General features: G+C 44.2%; 1 protein-coding gene across 2 annotated transcripts in view; it reads right to left on the reverse strand.

Moving 5' to 3' along the window:
- SMTN (smoothelin) overlaps nucleotides 1-17,730 on the reverse strand; it is a 141,038-nt gene that overhangs the window by 97,073 nt on the left and 26,235 nt on the right. The window lies entirely within an intron of this gene.

A 17,730-nucleotide genomic window follows, 5' to 3' on the forward strand; every position in this document is an offset into this window, starting at 1 on the left:
GCTGTTCACATGAGCAGTGTTTTTCACGCATCACTTGTGCGTTGCGTGAAAATCGCAGCATGCTCTATATTCTGCGTTTTTCACGCAACGCAGGCCCCATAGAAGTGAATTGGGGTTGCGTGAAAATCGCAAGCATCCGCAAGCAAGTGCGGTGCGATTTTCATGCACGGTTGCTAGGAGACACGATCATTATTATTTTCCCTTATAACATGGTTATAAGGGAAAATAATAGCATTCTGAATACAGAATGCATAGTAAAACAGCGCTGGAGGGGTTAAAAAAATACTAAAAAATTATTTAACTCACCTTAGTCCACTTGATCGCGTACCCCGACATCTCCTTCTGTCTCCTTTGTTGAATAGGACCTGTGGTGAGCATTAAATACAGGAACAGGACCTTTGATGACGTCACTCCGGTCATCACATGGTATGTCACATGATCTTTTACCATGGTGATGGATCATGTGATGACCGGAGTGACGTCAAAGGTCCTGTTCCTGTAATTAATGCTCACCACAGGTCCTATTCAACAAAGGAGACAGAAGGAGATGGCGGGCTACACGATCAAGTGGACTAAGGTGAGTTAAATTATTATTATTATTTTTTTTAACCCCTCCAGCGCTAGTTTACTATGCATTCTGTATTCAGAATGCTATTATTTTCCCTTATAACCATGTTATAAGGGAAAAATAATACAATCTACACAACACTGGTCCAAAGCCCGAACTTCTGTGAAGAAGTTTGGGTACCAAACATGCACGATTTTTCTCACACGAGTGCAAAACGCATTACAATGTTTTGCACTCGTGTGGAAAAATCGCGGGTGTTCCCGCAACGCACCCGCACATTTTCCTGCAACGCCCGTGTGAAAGAGGCCTAAGGGTTCAGATCCCCATTAAACAGTAGGGATCAGTGTTCACTAATCCAAGTCACTGCAGCATGAGCCAGGCTGTCTTCAGCAGTGATCACCACTGGCATCGCTCTATGACACACTATTACATGAACATGCATTAAAGGGCTCCCTCCCATGAGGTCATAGTACCTTATGTGGTGGGAAGGTGGTACACACCACCTGCTTAATAATGTCCCCATTGTGCCTCCATAATAGCTGTGACCCATCTAGATAAACTCCACAAGATCTCTTAAAGAGGACCTTTCACCTGGAAAAACATTGTGAACTAAGTATGCTGACATGGAGAGCGGCGCCCGGGGATCTCACTGCACTTACTATTATCCCTGGGCTCCGCTCCGTTCTCCCGTTATGCCCTCCGGTATCTTCGCTCACTAAGTTATAGTAGGCGGGTCTTCTCTTGTCCTGTGGGCGTCTCCTTCTCCTAGGCTGTAGCGCTGGCCAATCGCAGCAAACAGCTCACAGCCTGGGAGAAAAAAACCTCCCAGGCTGTGAGCTGTGCGATGCGATTGGCCAGCGCTGCAGCCTAGGAGAAGGAGACGCCCACAGGACAAGGGCAGACACCGCCTACTATAACTTAGGGAGAGAAGATACCGGAGGGCATAACGGGAGAACAGAGCGGCGCCCAGGGATAATAGTAAGTGCAGTGAGATCCCCGGGCACCGCTGTACATGTCAGCACACTTCGTTCACAATGTTTTTCCAGGTGAAAGGTCCTCTTTCATGACATACCCCATGTCACCTTGACAGCAGCAGCAGAACCTTTAAAGAGGTTGTGCGCTGTATGATATTAGTGAGCAATCCTCAGGATAAGTCATCAATATCTGATCTGCGGGGGTCCAACTCCCAGCACACGAGCTATCTGAAGAGGTTGCGGCGCTTGTGCGCACGCTGCACTCTTTAATGTTTACCTAAACGCTGTCTCTGCAGTGACCTGCTGGTTCAATGCTAAAGTGGTTAATGCTATGGTTCACACATTAGAAGACTCATCTACCAAGATGATCTGTGCACTCAGTTATAGATAGGAAATAGTTAAACTGGCATTTCGTAGTGTAATTGACAATAGACAGGCTGGCCCTATACACCTCCAGTTCAGAAAGCAACTTTGCTAAGGATTATCCTCTGAGGGAAGGAAGCATTGAATATTTACAGATGGTTGAGGACCAAAAATGCCATGTGGGAATAAAACAGTAAGGTAAACCAAACCACATAAATCCTACCATTCCATGCTACTAGCAGTATATCACATGAACTTAAGGGCATGCAGGAGCAGAACTACACTGCTCAAAAAAATAAAGGGAACACAAAGATAACACATCCTAGATCTGAATTAATTAAATATTCTTCTGAAATACTTTATTCTTTACATAGTTGAATGTGCTGACAACAAAATCACACCAAAAAAAATAATGGAAATAAAAAAATTTAACCCATGGAGGTCTGGATTTGGAGTCACCCTCAAAATTAAAGTGGAAAAACACACTACAGGCTGATCCAACTTTGATGTAATGTCCTTAAAACAAGTCAAAATGAGGCTCAGTAGTGTGTGTGGCCTCCACGTGCCTGTATGACCTCCCTACAACACCTGTGCATGCTCCTGATGAGGTGGCGGACGGTCTCCTGAGGGATCTCCTCCCAGACCTGGACTAAAGCATCTGCCAACTCTTGGACAGTCTGTGGTGCAACGTGACGTTGGTGGATAGAGCGAGACGTGATGTCCCAGATGTGCTCAATTGGATTCAGGTCTGGGGAACGGGCGGGCCAGTCCATAGCATCAATGCCTTTGTCTTGCAGGAACTGCTGACACACTCCAGCCACATGAGGTCTAGCATTGTCTTGCATTAGGAGGAACCCAGGGCCAACCGCACCAGCATATGGTCTCACAAGGGGTCTGAGGATCTCATCTCGGTACCTAATGGCAGTCAGGCTACCTCTGGCGAGCACATGGAGGGCTGTGCGGCCCTCCAAAGAAATGCCACCCCACACCATTACTGACCTAATGCCAAACCGGTCATGCTGGAGGATGTTGCAGGCAGCAGAACGTTCTCCACGGCGTCTCCAGACTCTGTCACGTCTGTCACATGTGCTCAGTGTGAACCTGCTTTCATCTGTGAAGAGCACAGGGCGCCAGTGGCGAATTTGCCAATCTTGGTGTTTTCTGGCAAATGCCAAACGTCCTGCACGGTGTTGGGCTGTAAGCACAACCCCCACCTGTGGACGTCGGGCCCTCATATCTCCCTCATGGAGTCTGTTTCTGACCGTTTGAGCAGACACATGCACATTTGTGGCCTGCTGGAGGTCATTTTCCAGGGCTCTGGCAGTGCTCCTCCTGTTCCTCCTTGCACAAAGGCGGAGGTAGCGGTCCTGCTGCTGGGTTGTTGCCCTCCTACGGCCTCCTCCACGTCTCCTGATGTACTGACCTGTCTCCTGGTAGCGCCTCCATGCTCTGGACACTATGCTGACAGACACAGCAAACCTTCTTGCCACAGCTTGCATTGATGTGCCATCCTGGATAAGCTGCACTACCTGAGCCACTTGTGTGGGTTGTAGACTCCGTCTCATGCTACCACTAGAGTGAAAGCACCGGCAGCATTCAAAAGTGACCAAAACATCAGCCAGGAAGCATAGGAACTGAGAAGTGGTCAGGTCACCACCTGCAGAACCACTCCTTTATTGGGGGTGTCTTGCTAATTGCCTATAAATTTCCACCTGTTGTCTATCCCATTTGCACAACAGCATGTGAAATTGATTGTCACTCAGTGTTGCTTCCTAAGTGGACAGTTTGATTTCACAGAAGTGTGATTGACTTGGAGTTACATTGTGTTGTTTAAGTGTTCCCTTTATTTTTTTGAGCAGTGTATTATCCCTACCAGCCAATACTGATAACATATACATACAATGTTGACCAATAGCTCAAAAGAAAACCCTAAGGCTGGGTTCACACCTGAGCGTTTTACAGCGCGTTCCTACGCGCTGTAAAACGCTCAACAGGCAAAAACCAATGTTTCCCTATGGGCATGGTTCTCACCTGAGTGTTTTACAGCACGTACGAACACGCTGTAAAACGCCCTACGCCCCAAGAAGTACAGGAGCTTTTTTGGGGCGTATTGTGGCAGTTTTTCATTGGATTAATCACACAAACACGCGTACTACGCGCGTTTCCAAAATACAAAAACGCCCCAAAATACACGCCTGTAAAAAGCGCTCATCGAATACGCTCAGGTGTGAACCCAGCCTTATTGTGTATACTTGAAGTAGCTAAAATGGTTATGGAGCATATTCATAAGAATTTACTCCAAATGTCAAAGGGGACACTCAAGAGGGCCAAACACAGTCTAATGTGGGAAGGCAATAATCAGGCAAAATGAATATTTTTGTCTGATGCTTTTGTTCTCCCTGGAGATTAACCGCCGCCAGAAGTGTTTAACAGCAGCTTTCTCTGCTCTCCCAATAGTAAACACATACACGTTTGGCCAAGTCGAATGCAAAGTTTATCAGGGAGTCGAAAGAAAAAAACTTTGTCTATTCAGTCAAGTCGCTATAGCCAGTAGAGTCCTCTGAAGTGAATAGTGATATCATTGTTGGCTTCAGAAGACTGGCAGAAGTATGCAAGTGGCTGGAGCGTCTATACAACGACATCAACGTCAACTACCATGACTTGATTGAAAGAACTACTGCTTTGTGGGAGATGTTAACACCTAAAGAAAGTGCAATATTGGACAGAAATTGGCAGCTAGTGACAGGAGGACCTGCTATATGGAACCAAGTGTCTCCTCTGACAATTGGACTAAGTTACAATTGATATACTCCATAGGAATTTTTATTAATTCAAATATACACAATGTTGTTTTTTTTTGTTATGAGTGGTAGGTATTTGCCAACTTTGTAAGGTAAAACGTGTTATGGAATATTGGGACAAAATTATTACTTTCAGGGGTACTGTAGAGGAGAGATGGCTTTCTGGATATAAATCTCTCCGATTCTCTGGGACTAAGGCCTAGGCTTCTGAAGAGTATATGTAGTTCCTTTCTCCTCCTTAGCGAACACTAAATTCACTGACTAGGGGCAGACCTAAGTCCATTACCTAGCTTCCTACAAGGGCAGAGTCACACTTGTTAAATCTGACTTATCCATACAGAACTATACATACATATACTACTTTGCAACAATTTTTCCTAGGGTGCTACGGTTTTATCTCCGGCAAAAAAGAAATGCATTATTAGTGCTGGATCCGGCATTCAAAATACCGGAATGCCGGATCAGTCCTTCCGGCCTGCACAGACCGGTAAAAATGTGAAAAAAAAAATACAAGACGGATCCGTCTGTCCGCATGACAAGCGAAGAGACGGATCCATTCTTACAATGCATTTGTGAGACGGATCCACATCCGGATCAGTCTCACAAATGCTTTCAGTCACATCCAAATCGGCGGATCCGGCGGGCACTTCCGACGACGGAACTGCCCGCCGGATCACACTGCCGCAAGTGTGAAAGTAGCCTAAAACACAAACAAACCTATATGTATGTGGTATCGTTTTAATCTTACTGATCCAGAGAATAAAGGGCACAGTTCAGTTTTGCCGCATAAGGAACGCCATAGGGACAATACCCCTAAATTTCCCCAGATCACACTACATTGTATGCCATATTAAATGATGGCATTAGAAAATACAACTTGTGCCGCAAAAAAAAAAAAAACACCACAACAAGCCTTCATACAGCTACAAAATTTTTTTTAAAAATTATGGCTCTAAAGACGAGGAAGAAAAATTTAAATACAAAAAAAAAAATCTCTGGTACCCAAGGGTTTAGCCAAGAATTTATATTGATTACCGTATTTTCCGGCGTATTAGACGACTGAGCGCATAAGACAACCCCCAACTTTTCCATTTAAAATATAGGGTTTGGGTTATACTCACCGTATCAGACTATCCCTCTTCCAACGCACACTAAATAAAAATTTTAAAACATCAGATTTGTCTTGCAGCAGCGCAGTTATTATGTTCCATGGCAAAGTTTACAACTTTAAAGGGGGTTCTGCAGTTTGTTTAAAAGTTGATACTAGTCGTGACGTCACTGGGCCAGGGGTAAACAGTGAGAAGGCCACGGCGCTGCTAGAGCGCCTCTGCCTCCTCAAATAGCTGATCGGCGGGGGTCCGACACCCAGAGGATAGATCATCAGTTTAAACAAACTGCAGAACCCCTTTAAGTTTGAAACTCGCTTCATATTTCTTTCTTCTTGCTGATGGAGCCATGATGGGGTCTTGACTGGTAGCCATTTGTATACTGTACTGTATGAAAGAACTAGTACAGATACTGGTGCTGCACTGTATTCACCACCACATTAGAATTGGCTGAAGTGAAGATGCTCCTGCTTCCCCCTGCCTTCCCTCAGAATCGCCAATACAACCCAGTATACAACAACCAGCCAATCACAGCAAGCAATGTACCATACCAGTATTTTCTATGCACACTGCCTACGAAGCCTGCTTGGATTGGCTGTGTCAGCTCTCCCTGCCTGCCCAGCCCTCCCTGTCTCCAAGACGATCTTCTCCAGTCCAGGGAACGGACCATGACAGCCAGGGCTTCAGTAGCGTCCTGGCTGCCATTGTAACCGATCAGAGCCCCAGGATTACACTGGGTTGAATGAGTTACCTAGAATCTCATTGTTGTATAGATATGCAAATTACCAGTACTTTTGTGCCCAAGGGGCTGTCCCTCCGCCGTTTTGTGCCTAGCCGCACCCCGAATCCTGGATCCCAGCAAGAACGAGCGAGTGCTCCAACTGCGCATGCGCGAGATTACGAGCAGCTTCAGAAGATAAAAAAACGGAACTGCAGTGAACAAATTAAGAGGGGCGGCGCTGTGATCCATAATTAAGGGCGCGGCTGGGCACAAAACAGCGGAGGGACAGCCCCTTGGGCACAAAGGTACTGGTAATTTGTATATCTCTAAAATCGTTTTTTGTTTTTTTTGCAATAAATAAAACCACAGGCCCCTCCTTCGTGGCAGCGGGCAGCACAGAGGGGATGGAGGGACTGCTTCCTTCTCCCCTGTGCTGCCTTATACCTGGCGTATAAGATGATCCCCGTCTTTTGAAAATAATTTCTAGTGTTAGAAAGTCGTCTTATATGCCGGAAAATACAGTATGTATCTGAAGAGATACTGCCTCAGTTAGCGCTAGGCCTGTGACGTCACTGCACATTGGTCACATGGCCTAGATGCAGCTCAGCCCCATTCAAGTCAAAAAGGGGCTACAATACCAAGCCCAGAGCCATAAATCATAGCTCCGGCGAGTGCCACGGCTTCTCAAAACAGCTGATCGGTGGGGGTGCCAGGACTCCGACCATAGCCAATGCAATATCGATGACCTATCCTGTGGATAGGTCATCAATAATTCCAAGATAACCCCTTTAAACATATAAAATAACAAAAAAAATGCAAAAATTTAAAATCATTAAAAATTTTAAATATTTAAAGGGTCACTAACTTTTCAAAAAAATTGATAGGTCAGAGAGACCTATTAAAAGATTTCATCAGTGGGTGTATGAGTGCTGAGACCCCCACAACGAGGGAGGAGGAGAAGTACACATGGCACGCTCTCTCTTCTCACGGCTGACGGACGGAAGTGGGACGGGGCCCATAGTCTTCTATGAAACCGGTCTTGTGCAGCGAGGAGAGAGAGCTCTTCACTCCCATCATTCCAGGAATCAATGCGGATCTCAGTGCTTAGATCCCCACCAGTCAAAACGTTTTATCTCTATGGACATCAACATTTTTTTGAAAAAAGTTGTTTTAATCCGAGATATTATATATACACACTTTGGTATCTTCATAATCATACTGACCCAGAGAAAGATGCACTATAAATACAAAACTAAAAAAAAAAAAAAAAAAAAAACTAAAAATGTATTTGTCACTGCAATTTTATTTTTAACAATATTATATTTACCTCAAAATTGTTCCATTAGAAAATACAAACCTTCAGACTGTTCTGTTAATCAAAAATTAAATAAAAGGTTGGCAGTGACAAAAAATTAGGTCTCAAAATAGGCTGCTGGTCACAAAGATGTTAAAGTGACATATATTATATACTTTACAACTCAACAATGATAGAAATGGTCTCAAGAGCTACATCTTTATAGTATGATATATGCATAAAGAAGGCCATCAGGTCAGCGTTCACTTCCCTGAAAAAAGGGGGGAGGGGGACAAAGGCTGCTTCAATCAATAGAAATCCCAGCTTAGCCAATGCTGAAACCCAAGCATAAAGAATGGTTGGGGCTCCTGTAAAGGGAATGATCCATTGGTATTCAAACATATAGAATTGGTTTAAAAAAAAAAAAAAAAAAAAAAAGAAGAGAAGGACTTCAAGCTAGATGTCACGGTCGTCAAAGAAATTGTATCCAACCTGGCCACTCAAGTACCTTTGCAAAATCAGCACTTTAATATGTACTTGTCCTCTATTCTCTACAGATCATGAGGCATTGCCAAACAACAATGAATCAGGACACTTCTATCTGTTAATCAGGACTAAGGCCTCTTTCACACGGGCGTTGCGGGAAAATGCACGATTTTTTCCCCGCGAGTGCAAAGCGTTTTACACGCACATAAGAAAAATCGGCATGTTTGGTACCCTGACCCGAACTTCTTCACAGAAGATCGGGTTTGGTGTTGTGTAGATTTTATTATTTTCCCTTACAACATGGTTATAATGGAAAATAATAGCATTCTTAATACAGAATGCTAAGTAAATGTGGGATGGAGGGGTTAAAGAAATAAAATAAAATTTTAATTTGTTTTATTTTTTAACCCCTCCATCCCTAATTTACTTAGCATTCTTAAGAATGCTATTATTTTCCCTTATAACCATGTTATAAGGGAAAATAATAAAGATCGGGTCCCCATCCCGATTGTCACCTAGCAACCATGCGTGAAAATCGCACCGCATCCGCACTTGCTTGCGATTTTCGCGCAGCCCCATTAATTTCTATGGGGCCTGCGCTGCGTGAAAAACGCACTATATAGAGCATGCTGCGATTTTCACGCAACGCACAAGTGATGCGTGAAAACCACCGCTCATGTGCACAGCCCCATAGAAATGAATGGGTTCGGATTCAGTGCGGGTGCAATACGTTCACCTCACGCATTGCACCCGCGCGGAAAACTCGCCCATGTGAAAGAGGCCTAACTCCTATACAGATAATACACTATATGGCCAAAAGGTTCAAGGCTATTTGCCTTGCTGTTCACCCTCATAGGCACAAAGACGCAGACGTCTCAAGCAGCAAGAGGCCTGTCGCTTCGCACCGCAGACGGTGGCTTGAAAATGGAAACAGGTAGTTATTTTCTTTTTTTCTTTCCTTGGCCACTTGGGGTATCATACTACTGGGGGCACTGTAGGCATCATTGCTAAGGGCAGTCCAGGCGCATGCTGAACGTATGGTGACTTAATGCTGTGGCCTGCAGATCACCTCCTAAGCCCCCTGCTCCATGTCTTAAGTAGAGACAACTGGAGGAGGAGGATAGAATATTGCAGACCACCACAGAAGGGCAGCATTTTCGGCTGCTCTGTGGCCTCTGGTTCTGCTGAGGCAGTATTTTGTGCTGTACTATGGTATTGCTGTCCCTGCCTTGTGTCAGCCTTGCCTATCTGTGTTACCCTGCCTTCTGTCACTTTGGACCTGCCTACAACAGGGGAACACTTAGGTGTTTTTTTTCCAGGTATACTTTAAGCTCCCAGTCTGTCCCCGGATGCGACAAGTCCATTTGTGGAATTCCTCATCTGCTAAAACTACCACAGTCCACTCCAGGGAAAGGGTCCACTAGTAACCAGCACTCAGCCACAATGCAGTAGATCAAAACACATTTACAAATTGGAGTTGTCGAGCGATGGAATGCGTGACGTGTAAAAAGGTCGCCTATCCTCTATTACTTCACTTAGGCTAGTTTTACACTAGCGGCAGGGGGCAGATGTCTCTGCATTTTGGCATTGCTGGAAGCTTGAAAGTCTTCACACGGCCCCATTAACTGTAATGGGGACCGGCAGAGATCCGGATGCAACCATGCAGAGAAATCGCAGCAGTTTTCTTCCGGATAATTCTTGCCATATTTGGCTGGATCTTTGTTGGTCCCCATTACAGCTAATGGGGCCGGACAAAAACTTTCAAGCTTCTGGCAATGTCGGAATGTAGAGAGATCTAGCAGTCCCCCTGCAGAACAGCCAGCCGGATCCCTAGCACTAGTGTAAAACTAGCCTTACTACAGTGTTCCAAGCGGCCTCTGAAAGTCAAATCGGCACAAGAACGGTGCATCGGGAGCTTTACGAGATGGACTGCCATGGTTAAGCACCTGCAAACAAGCCTGCCATCATCACACACAATGTTAAGCAGGCCGCCAATAGATTATGGACATAGTTTCAGAATATTTCACTAACTTGAAATCACGTGGATTAATCTGAGTTTGTTGGATGCGCTGAGAAAGCTGCCCAAGAATGCAGTGCTTGCTATAAAATTTGGAGGGGGGGGGGGGACCATGGCGTGCTGCGTTTCAGGGTTTCAATTAACCCCCTTTATTTTCTGTGAAGAGCATTGTTAATTCTAAAGAGGACCCAGACATTTTAGCCAACAATTTAGAGAAAGGCGAGAGTTCCATATAGGAATGGTTGGGCGAGTTTGGTATGGAAAAACTAAAGTGGCCTGCACAAAGCCCTGACCTCATCAAAACAAGTGGAATGCCAACTGAGGGCCAAACCACCAGAAGATACAGAAAATTCACACAAGCTGCACCAACAGCCACTTAAAGACCCCAAAAAAATCGGTCTTTGGTACACATCTATGAGTATGTAGATTATGGGTCCAATATTTTTTCATGGAAATGTAAATAAGGGCATGTGCAGGAATAGCTTGAAGTAAATCCATGTACAGGTAACTAATAAAGAATGTGAGTATTGTTTGTTTCCACAAGACAGGGAGACACATTCCCTGTGCCAATTTCACATGGCACTCTCAGAAGAACCTATGATGGCATCCACAGTCTCCAGTCATAACTGTGTGCAACTTATTGGTGGGTTTACCTGAAGGGTAGAGTTTGTTAAACTAATCTCCAAATAGTACCTAGAAACAGCAAACTGAAATGCATGTCTGGAGTAAAGAACATGGGGGGGTTGCAGAAGATATTCCTGGGTTCTCCAGGAATTATCTAAAATGGCCACCATTTGAGCAGGACTGGTTGCCACCTCTTGTACAGTTGCTTAGGGCGGTGAGGCATTGTGGCCTCACTACACACTGGCACTTACATATACGATGTATTGGTGAGTTTTCCTGTCAGGCTGCTCAGGCAGGATCATTACATCTATTGTAGAGCAGCATAGTGAGATCCCACTAGGTAGCTCTGCAAATGGAAGCAACCAGTGCTGCTCATATTCTAGGAAAGCTTGCTGGTGGCCATTTTAAATCATTCTTGGAGAACCCCTTTAACACAAGATAGGCACACCATTGCATAGTTGCTGATGGAAACCACCTCCAGCATCTTGTGTAACTGGCAAGTAGGTCATTCTTTCAAATATCCTGTACAACCACATAAGAGAAACATGGTTCTGTTCTTTGGAGGCCCACCCTGTATGTGATGTTTTGTCATCTGTTTGAGACTGTAAGGCTTGACATATGAGCAGGCCCTAGCCAGAAGAATAGCCACAGAACAATCCAACCTTAGCTTTTACAGCTTCTCTAATCTTTGTATGTAATGGTTTGAAAAGAACATGGAAATTGGAAACACAACCCTACATGCCTCATGTGGTAATTCTTGCCAAGAAAACCTCAAAAATGAAAATAGTTGTAAGCTGAATTAAAAACGAAACACTTAAAGAGCAAACAGATTCTTAAAGAACCCAAGCCTGAAAGAGTCAGCATTCAGTTCTGGTCCTCTTTGATTACTGAAGCACAAGACAAACCAGAAGGAATTCATCTAACGGGTTGTCCGTGGGCGGCCAGCTCTAAAGGCCCAAGTGTTTACTGTGAGAAGGGAACAGTAGGTTGGAATCATCTTATATTTATATCTGCCAGTCACAAAAAGAAAATATTTGCTTGAAAAAGTTTCTAGTCCTGCATCACTTTCCCCAGCGTCAGGCTGTACTCTTGGCAGCTCATCTGGATCACATCTGGATGCAGTTGGTGGTGATGCTTTCTTAAAACACTAAAAAGAACACAATCTGGTGTGAATCTACAATCACAAAGTCCAGAACAGCTCTTAATGCTGCTCAGCCTGAAGCAAAAAAGCTAAAAAGGAAATCATCAATTTATTCTCCCATTTCCTATTCCCATTTACTACTGTACTACATTGGGCGTCACACCAAAGCCATGTATGGGCAGCCTGAAAGAAGGGAAGTGACATCCAGTCCGCTCACACAGGGTACTGGAAAGCAAGCTGTGATTGATCCAATACTGAAGGGGCACGAGTCACAGGATGACATACTGTACATAGGAAAATGTTCTACCAAGTATCATTAAAGAGGTATCCAGGGTTTTTCCTTTTAAACTCATTGTCTATCCTTAGGATAGCCCATCAATACCGGGATGGTTGGGAGCTTTACTCTACACCCTAACCGATTAGCTGTTTGAAGGGGCTGTGACACTGTCCATCCAAGCACCATATTTATGGTTTACATTGCTACATAATGTACAACAATGAACAGGACAAGGCTACACGAGCACCAGGGACCATTCAATTGGCTTATCAGCAGTTAGACCCTCAAACTGATATTGGTGACCTAGCCAAAGTATAAAAACCTGGATAATCCTTCTAAAGGGGTGGTCTCACTTCAGTAAGTGGCATTTATCATGTAGAGATGGTTAATACAAGCAACTTACTGGAATACTGTTCTTATCCATATTGATTCCTTTGCTGGCTAGATTCATTTTTCCATCACATTATACACTGCTCGTTTCCATAGTTACGACCACCCTGCATTCCATCAGTGGTGGTCATGCTCGCACAATATAGGATAATGCACTAGCCTATGTGCGCTCCCATGGTCCTGGCCACCAGAGAGGCTGAAGCTTTTTCCTATAATGTGCAAGCACGACCACCGCTGATGGATTTGAGGGTGGTCTGTAACCATGGAAACGAGCAGTGTATAATGTGATGGAAAAATGAATCCAGACAGCAAAGGAGGCAATATAATAACAATACATTAGTAAGTGGCTTGTATTAACTTTCTCTACATGTTAAATGCCACTTGCTAAAGTGAGACAACAAACCCTTTAAAAGGTGGAAGCACTGGCGAAATGTAGGCTGATTGAGCCAAAGTCTAGATATAGTTATAAAGCTACATCATTCTGCTATTAGGAAACTGTAACGGGCAAAAAGTAAAACGCTTAAAGGGATATTCCCATCTGCACACGTGTGCCTTCATCTCCAGTCACCGCTATGGACTTCTGAAAATAGCCATGTGAGCACAACGCTACCTTCAGAACCCCCATAGAAGTGAATGGTAGATGGCTGCGCAAGCACGGCTGCTCTCCTTCACTTCACGGACCCTGTTCTGGTGATAGGGGCAGGTCCCAGAGGCATATGAGAATACTGTGAACCAACCTCTGTATTCTTCTTTTAATACTGGGCAAAAAAAAGCAATCAGTTCTTTTCCTAGGACTCTGCTGCTCTCCACTTCCTGTGACTGAAGCATTGACAAACAGGGACCCAGAAAGCATCGGAAAGGGAATATCACTTTCTGAATCATGACATGAACCTCTAACTCAATGCTAAATCTGCCCAACTGTGATTTTAAAATCATGCATCACCATGCATTCACATATGAACAGACATTCCCAAAAACAGATACCCAACTGCAAAGTAAACGATCTGGCGTCTGTGTGCTCCTCTCAGAATGACCAAGGTCACTTCACACAAGCTGCACTGCTAAAAGGGAGCACAGATTTAAGGAAAAATATTTTACGAGGTCCGTGGGAATTCTGTAAGCCGGCCTCTAAAGCTGGAGGGAGCCAAAAAGATTTCTAAATAGGCTATTCTTCTGTTTTTAATTTAGTCTTCATTTACATCCCAACTTACCTTGATGTAGAACATTCACCAGCAGATCACGTACACTGCCCTCTAAGCTTAAAAGGAGTATTCCCTTCTGGTCCCACCTACCTCAGGAATGGGGCCCAAATTTAGAGCAAGCTATGCATGAAGGGCCACCATTCACAGTTATGGGACTGCCAAAAATAGCTGAGCACTGGCTCGGTTCTTTCCGAAAGTACCACAACATTGAAAAAAGTGGTGGCCATTCATGCACATCTTGCTCCCCGGGCTCCTTTCTTGAGATGGGTGCCATACATATCCCAGGCGGGCCAACCTCTTTAAGGGCCCATTTACACTGGACAGTCTGCCCTAACACGTATTGAACAGTACAGTAAATCGATGGGAGCTCGTTTAACTACAATTGCATGGAATGGTTAATTGGGACACTATTGTTACTATAGGTCCATATAAAAGATGCAATCAACCACAACGAGGGATCGCCTGTCTGAACGGCAGACATGTCTACACCAGGAAATGGATGTTTGCACAAGCAATCATTTGACTGATCATCAGCTTGTGTGTAAGGGCCGAAAGACCTATTGACATGCGATGATCGGGCAAACGTTCCTGCTCGTCACCCTATGTAAACATGTCTGACAGTCAGCCATCTACAAGCTTGTTTGCCAGCTGATTATATCTGCGGGCATAAAAAAAATAAAATCATTTGTAAGCAGCACATCTCCTTGTGTAAACTGGGATGTGCTGATGTGTGTGAACGTCCAACTCAGACATATTGCACCATCTGTAAGATCAATGCGACTGTTCAGGAATCAGTGCAGGCAAACCCAGCTTAAAGGGACTGGCCAAACCCCAAAAACTTTTGCAGGTCGGCTGTGGAGGGTGTGATAACTAAACGTTTTCAGAGGATCCCGTTTCCGCCTCCACAGCTCCTTTCTCTGCTTCTTCTGATCCTGGAACAGAAGTGTTGTGTGCCAGCAACATGCACATCACCGCTGCCAGCCAATAAATGGCTTTATAGATGACGTGCGGCTTCATAGATGGCGTGCAGGTGATCTCAGCCTCACGTCTGGCAGGGAGCGAAAGCCACAAAGACTGGAGCCAAAGCTCTGGAACTAGGACTCACTGAAAACTTTTTTTTTTTTTAAATAGATATATATCTCTATTTAGATCTATATCACCCTACCGAGCTGTCCTGCAAAAGTTTTTGGGTTTCGAATAATCACTAACTTTTAAACCAATTTCTTCTTTCAACACTGTGCCCTAATTTTTGTGATTGGCAGGGGCCCCAGCATTATGACCCCACCAATCAGACACATCTTGTAGATAGGGGTTACGTGTTTATAATTGGACAACCCCTTGTTACTAAGCTTTAGATATCAAGAGCCAATCTTCAGGATACGTCATCAATATCAGATCCTGGAAGATGCAGAGAACCGCGGATGGGTGAAGGTGCTGTAGTTTGGACACCCATCAATCAGATATTGAAAGGATAGGTTATCAATATCTAGAGTCTGGACAACCTTGGGATTAAAGAAGCCGTTACTGGAATAAAGCACTCACTAAGCTTTCCAGTTCAAGATAAATGTATGTAACAAATAGTTAAACCCTTGACTTCCCTCTATGCCCCCTCTAACATTGCAGTATGTTTAAAGGGATTATCCAGGACTAGGAAAAAGGGTCTCCAGCTTCTCCAGACAATGTCACATCGGTCGAATTGTGATGAACTGCGCAGCCCAACAGCCATGGTAGTAGACCCCTTTCTGTATCCCTGGACAATCTACAGAATTGGGTAATACATCCGATACTGCAATAAAGTGTTCATTGACCTAACAAATATGCTTACATCTATTACCAATCATTCATGAACCAGCTGGTCTGCAGGCCTTGCTGGCAGATGAAGGGTTAAAGAAAATTTCAGGAAAACAACCCCTCAGGAACTCATCCAACGGAAACTAAACTGTGCTCAGTATAGTATTTGTGGCAAACGTACAAAAGTGAGCCCTTTAATTTCAGCATATACCGTAGTCACTACTACATAGTAAAGGAATCCGAGACACCAATCCAAAAAAAGACGTTTCCTTTCTAGATCCATAATGTGAGTCACACAGAACAAAGCGAAAAAGTGCCTGGCAATACCAGCTCCTAATTTCCAAACGTGAGTGGTCAGTGAATTTTGTGATGATGAAAGAGGAAGGAAATAAGTAGAGGGAAAGCATGGGGGAGCGATCCGAGGAAGATGCTGTCAGATACGCACTTCTTCCTTATATGGTTTAATCCTGACTCTTCAGAGCCTGAAAGTCACGCTTGGAAGCAGAGGAAAAACAGAGAAACTAGAGCACCGTGACAAACGTGTGAATCAAAAGGGAGATTAACGGAAAAAGGAGATAAAGTTCAAAATACAACTATTCAACGTCCACTGAGACCTAACATGAGAAATATAGTCCTCCTGCAAATGTAACCATGTCCAAAGTGCAGCTGGGACACACAAGTATGGAGGGTCAATTCTTCTTACACCGTACATATATTGAGTGGTAAGAGCAGCTATTGGACACCTCTAAGAGTCCACTGTTCATATACGGTACGTACCATAACAGACCAATATCTCGCAGCACACAAGTTTATTATACTCGCAATAAAGCCAGGTTAGACGTCATATCAAACAATGGAAAGAGCAAGATTTATCACATTGGTCTATGCAAGTTTCGCCTTTTCATCACCACAAACAGAACCCATTAAAATGGGTTGTCAGACTGGGGGGGGGATATGATAAAAACGTACTCACCAGTTTATTCCCTCACCATTCCAGTGGCTTCGCTGTGGTCCTTCCTTTTGATCTGTTTACTTGGCTTCAGCAGTGATGGGCTCATATACCCATGTGACTGCTGCAATCAATCCCTGGCCTCAGTAGCACATGGACAGTGGTGAAATTTCAAACAAAATAAGAGTTATTAAGCACCCAACGGACAGGGTAGAGAGCTCTGCCCTGCGACCATTACGTGATGCAGCAGGCCCCTAGTCCTGACTCACCCTCTGACCCTCCTCTATTGTCACTCCAGGCCTTGTGCAAATGTAAAGAGGCAAAAAGGAACAGCTCCCCAATGTGATATTCCCTCCATCACCACACAGTCCACAAGTCACAGTGGGTCCAGGTCTCCACCTTTTATAAAATCCAAAGATCTTTATTCCACACAGTTGGGATTGTCCCACCAAAAAAAAATAATAATATATATGAAGATTCTACACCTTTCAAACCAGCACCTGGATCTGAATACTTTTGTAATTGCATGTAATTAAAAATGTTGCATAGCCACTGAGTTATTCAATAAAATGCATCTGTATAGCGCCACCTGCTGTTTGTTCTTTTCCTTGTTTCTATCAACTCTCAGAGGTGGTCAGACATGCTCAGTTACATCCTTTAACTGCCACCAGCACCCTGATTTACCAGCTTGAAATAAATTAATCAGAGCAGCTGGAGCAACGAATGGGGAAATCTTTGGATCCATGTGAGGTACAGGGTTGATGCTAGCTTTGCTAGAAAGGCTGCATTATATGATGGGCGAGTTTCATTATGTAATAGCCCCTATACATAGCTATGATGAAAGGTGCATGATGTCCGAAACGCATTAGCCGTACTTTCTGTACTATGGGCTAAACTGTTAAAGTTGTGGAATAAAGATTTTTGGATTTCATAAACCATGAAGTAGAGGACCTTCTACTGAAGATACTATGAGCACCTGATGCCTGCCCCCAAGGGCTGCAGTAATGGTGTTGTGGAGTTCTCACC

The sequence above is a fragment of the Bufo bufo genome, chromosome 2, assembly GCF_905171765.1.
Source record: "Bufo bufo chromosome 2, aBufBuf1.1, whole genome shotgun sequence".
In the NCBI taxonomy this organism is placed as follows: domain Eukaryota; kingdom Metazoa; phylum Chordata; class Amphibia; order Anura; family Bufonidae; genus Bufo; species Bufo bufo.